The sequence below is a fragment of the Nicotiana attenuata genome, chromosome 1 (genome assembly GCF_001879085.1).
Source record: "Nicotiana attenuata strain UT chromosome 1, NIATTr2, whole genome shotgun sequence".
NCBI classification, from domain to species: domain Eukaryota; kingdom Viridiplantae; phylum Streptophyta; class Magnoliopsida; order Solanales; family Solanaceae; genus Nicotiana; species Nicotiana attenuata.
The window spans coordinates 99,627,835-99,637,733 of NC_031989.1; the positions used below are offsets into that span (position 1 = coordinate 99,627,835).

Consider the following 9,899-nt stretch of genomic DNA (forward strand, 5'->3'; position numbering starts at 1 on the left):
AATCCGAGTCTGATATGCGGAGCAGATATCCCCAACTTTTCTCTAGCTCAGGTACTTTTCTATGTCCGTTCGAGGACGGGCGGTTGTTTTAGAGGTGGAGAATGTGATCACCCAAAAGGGCATCTCGTGTTTTAGAACCCAATCGGGGGTTCCGAGGTCTTCAAAACCTCATTTTCTTTCTCCTCGATTTGCGTGCACAGTCCAGGCGGTTCCGGAAAGCCTTTATGTGAAAATTTGAGAAAATATTAAGATTTGCCTTTAAAATTGATTTAAGTTGAATTTGGTCAACATTTTGAGTAAACGGACCCGGACTCATGATTTGACTGTCCCTGAGGGTTCGTAAAAAAATATGGGACTTGGGCGTATGCGCGGAATTGAATTTCGAGGTCCCTACTCTGAGAAATGAATTTTTTGAAGAAAATTATTAAATTGAAAACTGTAATGGTATTTAGAAATTTTATAATGCTTGATCTTGTTGGTATCGGGTCTGTATTTTAGTTCCAGAGCCCGGTACAGGTTTAATATGGTATTTAAGTCATGTCTGTGAAATTCGGTAAGAAACGGAGCCGTTCGAATTCTCGTCACTGGAATAACATCAGAATCCACATTATCATCTGATAATTCCAGTACATCAAGCCACCAGCTGAATTTCTTCACGGCAATTGGAGGTAACATAGCTCTCACATGAACTTCCTTGGTTGATTCATCGAACGGCCAGCATTTCACCACGTCCACACTCCTCATTTTTGCAGTATACTCCCTATTTTAACCCAAACCAGACATTTTATACAATAAATACATCGAAATATGGAACCGCATCATTATTTAAGTAAAAAATTCAACAAAATCTTACTCACCTGATGGAGAAACCATCTATCGACACCGCCATCTTTTACGCTACCTGAAAACAACATAGAAATCATCCACAAACATAGAAAAATCAACAATTACGAATAAACAGTTTTAGAGAGAGAAAGCTAGTAGAAGTAGCAGTACCTTAGCTTTAACTAGAGANACGAGCTTGCCTTACCCCCCAGTTTATCGGGAGTTCACCCAGTTTTTCACGTGTCTATGCTTCGGAGGTTTCATGCCAACTTGTCCCATGTGTTAGACTTTAGTACTATTCAATTGGATGAGAGCCGGAGTTACGAGGAGGAGCCAGTTGCCATTATTGATAGACAGGATCTCCAGTTAAGATCCAAGAGGATTTCAGTGGTAAAGGTCCAGTGGAGGGGCCAACCAGTCGAGGAGGCCACCTGGGAGTCCGAGGAGGACATGCGGAGCAGATACCCCCATTTATTCAGCACCTCAGGTACTTTTCTATGTTCGTTCGAGGACGAACGTTTGTTTAAAAGGTGGAGGATGTAACGACCTAACCGATCATTTTGCTTTTAGAACCCCGTTCCCCTAAATAAAACTTCCTGCGCGCTCTAACTGATTTACGACCCGCGGGGATGGTTGGTTCGAGTTTTGGAAGAGTTTGGGTTGAAATAGGCTCACTTGATTCTTTAAGTTTTTCTTAAAAAGCTAAGTTTGACTTTGGTCAACATTTTTAGTAAACGGATCCGGACTCGTGATTTGATGGTCCCGGAGGGTCCGTAGGAAAATATGGGACCTGGGCGTATGCCCGGAATTGAATTCCAAGGTCCCTAGCCCGAGTAATGAATTTTTGTTAAAAATTGTTAAACTGGAAATTCTAAGGATTTAAAGAAACTAAATAATGAGGGATCACATTGGTATCGGGCTCGTATGTTGGTTCCGAAGCCCAGTACAGGTCCAATATATCATTTAAGACTTGCCCGCAGAATTTGGTATCAATCCGAGTAGTTTAAGTACGTTTCGGCACGTTAGAAGTGAATTGAAGAACTTGAAGTTCATAAGTATGATTCAATTGGTCTTAGGGGCTCATTCTTAGATTTAGCGTTGTTTCGGGCATTCCGAGGGTTCGAGCAAGTCCGTTTTATGGTTTCAAACTTGTCGGTATATTCGGGCAGGGCCCGGGGGCCCCAAGCGTCAATCGAGCGAGGCTCGAGTGAAGTTGGAAATTTTGGGAAGGAGCTTCTCCAGCTATCTGTCATAACCGCACCTGCGGTTGGTCAGCCGCAGGTGCGAGACCGCAGAAGTTGTCTTCCTCTCGCAGATGCGGCCAAGCCAGGCCAGGCCCTAAGCCTTCCGCAAAAGCGGCTTATATCTCGCAGATGCGGCCCAACGGCCTAGTTGAGTTTCCGCAGAAGCGGGCTACTTTCCGCAGATGCGCTGGGCGCAGGTGCGGCCCAGGACCGCAGCTGCGGAAATCATTGAAGCAGTGAGCTCACTTAATACGGGCTCCAGGCCATTTTTTTTCACTCGGTTATTGGACGATTTTGGAGCTCTTGAGAGAAGATTTTCACCTAGCATCTTGAGGTAAGTTCATACTCCTTATTTCTAAGTTTAATACTTGAGTTTTGGGTAGATTAACACACAAAGATTAGGAAAAATCAAGGGATTAGAGCAAGACCTAGGGTTTTGATAAAACATAGATTTCACCACGGAATTTGTTATGGAATGAAGTAGAAATCAAATATTATTGATCCCTAGGCTATAGAGAACAACTTTCTTTGAAAAATTTCGAAATCCGGGCACGTGGGCCCGGGATCGGATTTTAGGAAACATGTGTTTAAGCCCGGGGAATTACTTTAGTAATTAAAAAGCGAACTCTTGAGCTTGTATTGACTAGTTCCTACCTCGTTTTTTATTAGTTTTGGATCGTTCGGCTCCAAATTGAGGGTTTGAGCACGTTCTTGGTATTGGAATCACGTTTGGAGCGAGGTGAGTCTCCTGTCTAACCTTGTAAGAGGGAATTGTTCCCATAGGTGAGTAAATTAAATCATGTGTGCTAATTGTGGGGGCTACGTACGCACGAGGTGACGAGAGTCCGTGCGTAGCTACTATTATGTTAATTATCTGGGTAGTTTAGGACCCGTATCATGCTATGTTTGTATATGTCTATATCCTTTCATGTTAATGAGATCACTTAGGACTTGTTAGAAATTGGAACAATGTATAAGAACGCATGTACTCATTCGATAACTCGTGTGAATTTATTTGACTATGATTGTGCCTTATGTGCCCTCTTGATGATGATTTATATTGTGGATCGGGCCGATCGATTGGGTAGAAATAGATACATCTATGGTTCGCGCCATTCGACCCTCTGGCAGTGCACATTTCTTTCATGTTGGACCGGGCCGTACGACCTCGGCATAATGTGCGCATGATATCTATGTGAATTCATATTCATGACTTCTATTGTTAAGTGCCCTGAAATGTAAATGGCTAATTATGGAATTGTCTAGAGAATGACTTATCGTTTCATGCTATAAATTGTGATATTTATGCATAGTAAAACGATTATTATATTAAATGACTCTAGTAAGTGTCAAGTCGACCTCTCGTCTCTACTTCTTCGAGATTAGACGGGATACTTATTGGGTACATATTGTTTATGTACTCATACTATGCTTCTGTACTTAATTGTACAGGATCTGAGGCAGGTACATCCGGTTATCAGTCTGGTGTGCACACTTGATTGAAGTCCAAGATTCCACGGTGAGCTGCTAATTTCCTATGCCGACCAGCAGCATGATGGAGTCTTTCTGTATTTTCTTTGGCTGTCTATCCTAGTTTTGACAGTAGGGTAGATTATTCTTTTGTATATTCTAATAGATGCCCATATACTTGTGACACCAGGTCTTGTCCCACACATTAGTAGACTATTCTTCTGGGATTTGTATAACTATTTCGGTTCGATGCAAATTATTTCCTTTTTTAAATTTAACTTAGAGTTTGTGATAACTATTTGGGGGAAAATAAAACTAGAACTTATTAATAATTCCACGTTGGCTTGCCTGACAACGGTGTTGGGCGCCATCACGACCTGAAGTGGAATTGGGTCGTGACACCTTTACTGCTATGATTCTTTATTTTGGTGCCCCCCATAGCATATTGCCCCTTCCCGTTAATTTCTGCTTAGTTTTTATTAATTGTTATTCTGTTAGTATACTGTTTAACTGGACAGGTTTATATTATTGTCGTGTCCTAGTCTCGTCAATACTTCGCCGAGGTTAGGCTCGGCACTTACTAGTACATGGGGTCGGTTGTACTGATACTGCACTCTGCACTTTCTGTGCAGATCCCGGTACTGGACTTTACTGATCGGAGTTGGGTTGCTGCCTTCAGTCCAAAGGAGACCCAAGGTAGATCTGACGGCGTCCGCAGATACTGGAGTCCCTTTCCCTTTATTTTTGAGTCTCGTTTTCATTTTTTTCGAAAAACAGATGTATTTTCCTTGAAACCAGTGTTTGTAGAAATTCTTAGACATTCGTGGATTGTGACACCAGATCTTTTGGGTAGTCTTTTATTAGAGTATTAGATCTGCTATGAAATTTCCGCACTTCACATCTTCTTAGTATTAATTATTGTAAAATTCCTGTTTTGGTTAATGATTAATGTATTGGAACTGTATCGGTTGGCTTGCTTAGTATTATAAGAGTCAGGTGTCATCATGATCCCGACGGTCGGAAATCCGGGTGGTGACAATATTAAAATCCAAGATCTCACTCTTCCAATTAGAACTCCCTCCTCTCAGTCTCCCAACCCCAATTTTATCAAACCCTCTCTCTTCTCTCCTCTCATATTCTCTTTCCTTCCCCCGCCAAGGAGATGGTGGCGTTGATTGGTAAGAAACTATGAAGCTTTTGGTCTCCGATGAAGTTGCGAGGATTTTTTGATGGTGTCCTCCCATCTAAATTAATGTTCAGTCATGTCCTCTCTATTTCTCTATGTTTTGATTACTTATTTTTGTGGATCTAGGTTTTCTTTATTGGTTCGCTTCTGCTCTATCAATATAGTTGGTGAATCTGTGCTTAGCTTGCTTTTTTTCTTCAACCATTGTATGTATTCATGTGGATATAGGGTTTCATTGTTGGTTCGCTTTTTCTCAGTCAATATAGTTGGTGAATATATGCTTAGCTTGCTTTTTTTCTTCAACAATTGTATGTATTCATGTGGATATAGGGTTTCATTGTTGGTTCGCTTTTGCTCAGTCAATATATTTTGCTCTGTCAACATAGTTGATTGAACTGTGCTTTCCTTGCTTTTTTTCTTCAACGATTTTATGTATTTGCTAAATGCAGAGTTTCATTGTTGGTTCACTTTATCTCTGTCAATTAATTAATTGAACTGTACTTTGCTTGCTTTTTTCTTCAACGATTGTATGTATTTGCTAAATGTAGACTTCCATTGTTGGTTCATTTTATCTCTGTCAATTAGTTAATTGAACTGTGCTTTGCTTGCTTTTTTCTTCAACGATTGTATGTATCTGCTGCTCTAAGGAATGGTTTCATTTTTGGTCGTCTATTGTTATATCCACTAATAGAGTTATGTGATTGTATTGGTTGAATGATTGGATTGCTCTTATGTAATTGACTGTAGTATCATTTTGAGTGATGCTTCATCTTGCAAATGTTCTTTCACCTTGATACTTAACGGCGAATTTTTAAATGGTGGAAAGTACATGCTATGTCATTGAGCCATGCAGTTGTGTAGTTACGACAGTCAAAACTTACATTTGAATTGAACTTCTGCTAGCCTTTTTAGAAAAAAATGTTATCTACTCAATATTTGAAGTAGATTATCATGAAGGTTTTGTTACTTGTTCTCCTTGTTCAGAAGCTTGTTTTATTATTAGGAGGTAGTTTTTTAATATTTGGAAATGCTGCAGGTTTATCTGTCATTGTACACAACTATTGGTTCCATGATCGATCAGATTACTAGTAGATCCAGCAATTTACAGGACACACTGTTCATCTCAAGTTTGAAGGTATCTGTTGTTTGCTTTGTACCTGAGTAGCTGGTTCAATACTATAAATTTTCTTAATAGTGATCTTGTTTCATACTCAAATTTCCATTTTAACTACCTGCTTAGTGCTTGGGCATGCTATCTTTGTATTATTTTGCATTTAGATCATTCTAAATTCTCTTTGGAAGAAGTGAAGGATTTCCTTTTCTTACTTGAATGTGATTTAGTTTTAGACTCAAAATATATTTGGACCATCTGTTTAGTGCATGTTTTTTATGTATACCTAAAACATCTTAGGATATATTGTTTCTTTTCTCCAGGATATGGTTCACACGAACGGCTGTATTGAGAGCAAGAAGAAACAATCATCTAAGGCTGAAGTCCGGAGTTATTTGAGGCAAGAGGTAAGGAAATAGAGATTATACAACTGTTAATTCTAGTAGGATCAACAGATTATTAATGTCTATGTTAATTGAAAATGCGTCTCTACAGATAATGTTGCTCGATAGAAGATTATAGCACCAAGGCACAATTCCATGTGCTGTAGAGAAAGCATTGGAATGTAAATCTTTCTCACAAAATATCACTCATCTCACCTCAATGTCTATGGTATCTCCTTCTGCTCCTTCAAAATCCTATGACATACTATAATATGACTCATAATTCTTGTTACTTCCGTTTTAAATAAATAAATTATATAGATACTGCAGACTTTTGTGCAAATTAAGCGTTTCACACCTCTTACATCTCTTTGTGAAGTAACATAGCTAATTTAAAACTCATATACTCTATTGTCAATTTGCCATTGCTATTCTTACTGTTGCCCTCATGTTTATTCTTTCCAAAATTTAGCTGTTATTATTTTATTTATATATCCTGTGTCAAATGTTGAGAATCATCTTTTAAATTAATTCCAGCCAACGACAGAAACGAATGCACAGTGCTGATGAATTCTTTTGATAAAGTCAACTGTGGTGATGAATTTTTTTGTTAAAGTCTACTATGGTGATGAATTATGTGCTCAACCAAGCATTTATAAGTAAACTTATAGTTCATAATATTGTTTATACCATATCCCTTTTTGTTTTGTTCTTTTTACTGGTATCATATTTCGAAATTAAGAACTATTGAGGTAATATTTGTCACCATGTTTTTATCTTAACTTTTTTTCAGGCACGAGATTTAGGAAATGGCGCTCCATAACTGACTGGGATTACGGCGGTTTTTGGATACCGCCACAAATACTGATTTGCAGCGGTTCGAAACCGCCACTAAAGGCAAATATAACCGCCGAATATACACATTTTTTGTAGTGAAATTATAAGAACATATTACTTGTGATCTTTTCGGCAAGAAATGTAAATTTAATATGTTTTGCAAGCCAGCGTGAGAGATATTGCTCTCTTGGCAATACTAAAGATATGTAATATAGATTTTAAGGTTTTAGTAGCATTATTATTACGTCCTACTAGTTTTTGTAGGAAAGTTGATATATTAGGGCTACAGTTGAAATTCTGCTATTAGACTGTATATATAATCTAACTCTCTCTCTATATATATATAAATGTAACCACTATAACTATCAACACTTAGCTTTAAACAAAAAACAAAAAAAAAACAAAAAAAGGCGCTATATGTAACACTCTTTCTTTCTTTTTTTTTTTTTTTCCACAACTTTTTGATTCTTTAAAGTTAGAATTATGTTTCTGCTAAAGGATGTGGTGCAGCAGTTGAGACTGCCCCTGCCTTAATCAGAGGTTTCGAGTTCGAGCCCTGGGTATAGTAAAATCCTTAGTAGGGAGCGCTTCCCCTCGAATGGGGTACTATCCGGCGTAAATTCGAATATAGTCGGGCTCCAATACGGGTACAGGACACCCAATGAGAAACAAAAAAAAGAATTATGTATTACTTTGGTTTCGGACTCGTAAATATCTATGAGCTATATTATAGTTTATTCTTTTTTAGTTAATCAATTCCTCATGTTAGGTGGAAATGTTAAAGTATAAAAGGGTAGTTTAGTCATTTCCTATTAGTTGTTAAGTTAGTTAGTTAGCGTATTTAAACTAACTCCTCTGTAAACAGAAGTTAAGTTTTTCATTTTGTCTAATACAATATAGAATGCTCCGCCTGCTTTCTCTCTCTAAAACTCTCTGCTTCATCTTCTTCTTCATCCTCTTCATCTACATATCAACTACATCTTCTTCTTAGCTGAATTATAACATGGTATCAGAGCAGTACAAGCTACGAAATTGAAGCTTGTAAATCGATCAAAACTTAGTTGCAATTCTAGTGGAAAATCTGGTCACTGAAGGTCAAGAATCCATGGCTATCACTGATGAACAATCAAGGGCAAATCCTGCAAATATGGGCACAGGAGAGCAGAGTACTCAAAATTCCGGAAACTCAATTGCAGGATTGGACTACAATCATCCACTTTTCTTGTCACCAGCCGATGTAAGTGGAATTCAAATAATTTCTTTTCAATTGACAGGGATTGAAAACTATTCAATCTGGAATAGGTCTATGAGAGTAGCATTGCTAGGAAGAAACAAATTAGGCATGGTCGATGGGACATGCATGAAAGAAAATTTTCCAATAACCATGGGAAATCACTGGGAGAGAGTTAATGCAATTTTTCTATCTTGGATAATGAATTCTGTGGCTAAGGGGCTGTTAGGAGGAATTATGTATGCTTCTAGTGCTCAAGCTGTTTGGGAAGATTTATTAGAAAGGTTTAATAAAATTGATGGGTCAAGAACCTTCAACCTACACAAAGAAATTGAAACTTTAACTCAAGAGACTGCCTCAGTCTCTGTATACTTCTCAAGACTGAAAGATTTGTGGGAAGAGTTTGAGGCATTAGTGCCTGCTCCTGGGTGTGATTGTGAAAAATCAAGAGATTTTGTGTTATATTTACAAAAATTGAAATTGTATCAGTTTTTGATGGGGCTAAATGAGTCATACTCAGAGGCTAGAAGTCAGATTTTAATGCGAAGTCCATTACCTACAGTAAATCAAGCATATGCGATGATAGTTAGTGATGAAAGCCAAAAATCAGTTGCAGTTGTGTTTGGTGTGTTAGGAACTAATCCTAATGCAATTCCTGGTAGTTATGATATGGCTATGTACTCAAGAAATGGTAATAATCAGCCTCAAAGATTCAAAAAGAATTACAACACACAGTGTGATTTTTGCAAGCTTAAAGGACACATTAAAGAAAACTGCGACAAGATTGTAGGGTATCCTGCAGATTTCAAGTTCAAGAAGAAAAATTCTGGGGCTCATTATCCTAATCATAGTGCAAATGCAGTCAATGTACTCACAGATAACTCTCAGATGGATCAGAATAATACTATGACATTCAACTATGGGATGAACACAAATGTGCCAGAACAGAATGCAAGTAATAGCCTCAATCAGAAGTCAAGTGCATATGGTCTATCATGTGAGAATGCTCCTGGAAATCAATTAGGAAACTACACTTTCACCAAGGATCAATATGATCAAATTGTCCAGATGCTAAACAAGATTTCAATACCTTCATCAGACAACTCTGTAGCAAATTTAATAGGTACTCCTAAAGCTCTACTAGTTTCTGATGAACCTTATGATTGGATTATAGATACTGAAGCTACAAATCACATGGTTTCTGATATTAACATGTTAGATAAATCCTCAATAACTGAGATTGAAAAACCAAAAAAAGTCTTCTTACTAAATGGTGATATAACACAAGTCACACACATAGGTGCAAGTTCCTTATCAGACGAGAATACAATTTTTAATTTATTTCATGTGCCACAATTCAAATTTAATCTATTATCTGTGTCTAAGGCTACTAAGGAACTAAAATGTTCAGCAACCTTTTTTCCCAAATTTTTGCTTCTTCCAAGATCTCTTCACTGGGAAGGTGAGGGAGATTGGTAAGGAAGAAGATGGGCTCTACATCTTACTAAGACAAATAATGGAGAAGATAAAAGGATTGCATTAGCAGCCTCAGAAGTTGGAAACCTAAACAAGCAGCTAAAATGTGGGAATCTGTGGCATAAAAAGCTTAGGG

At 37.9% G+C, this 9,899-nt stretch overlaps 2 long non-coding RNA genes across 2 annotated transcripts; one reads left to right on the forward strand and one right to left on the reverse strand.

The window, feature by feature from the left end:
- On the reverse strand, positions 574-1,011 carry LOC109241852. Its single transcript, XR_002070306.1, has 3 exons — positions 997-1,011; positions 858-901; positions 574-760 (listed from the first exon to the last, which is right to left on the reverse strand). It is a non-coding gene; the product is annotated as an uncharacterized LOC109241852 (long non-coding RNA).
- LOC109231010 lies at positions 4,604-7,354 on the forward strand. The gene is made up of 5 exons (XR_002068743.1): positions 4,604-4,717; positions 5,762-5,860; positions 6,160-6,243; positions 6,332-6,448; positions 7,013-7,354. It is a non-coding gene; the product is annotated as an uncharacterized LOC109231010 (long non-coding RNA).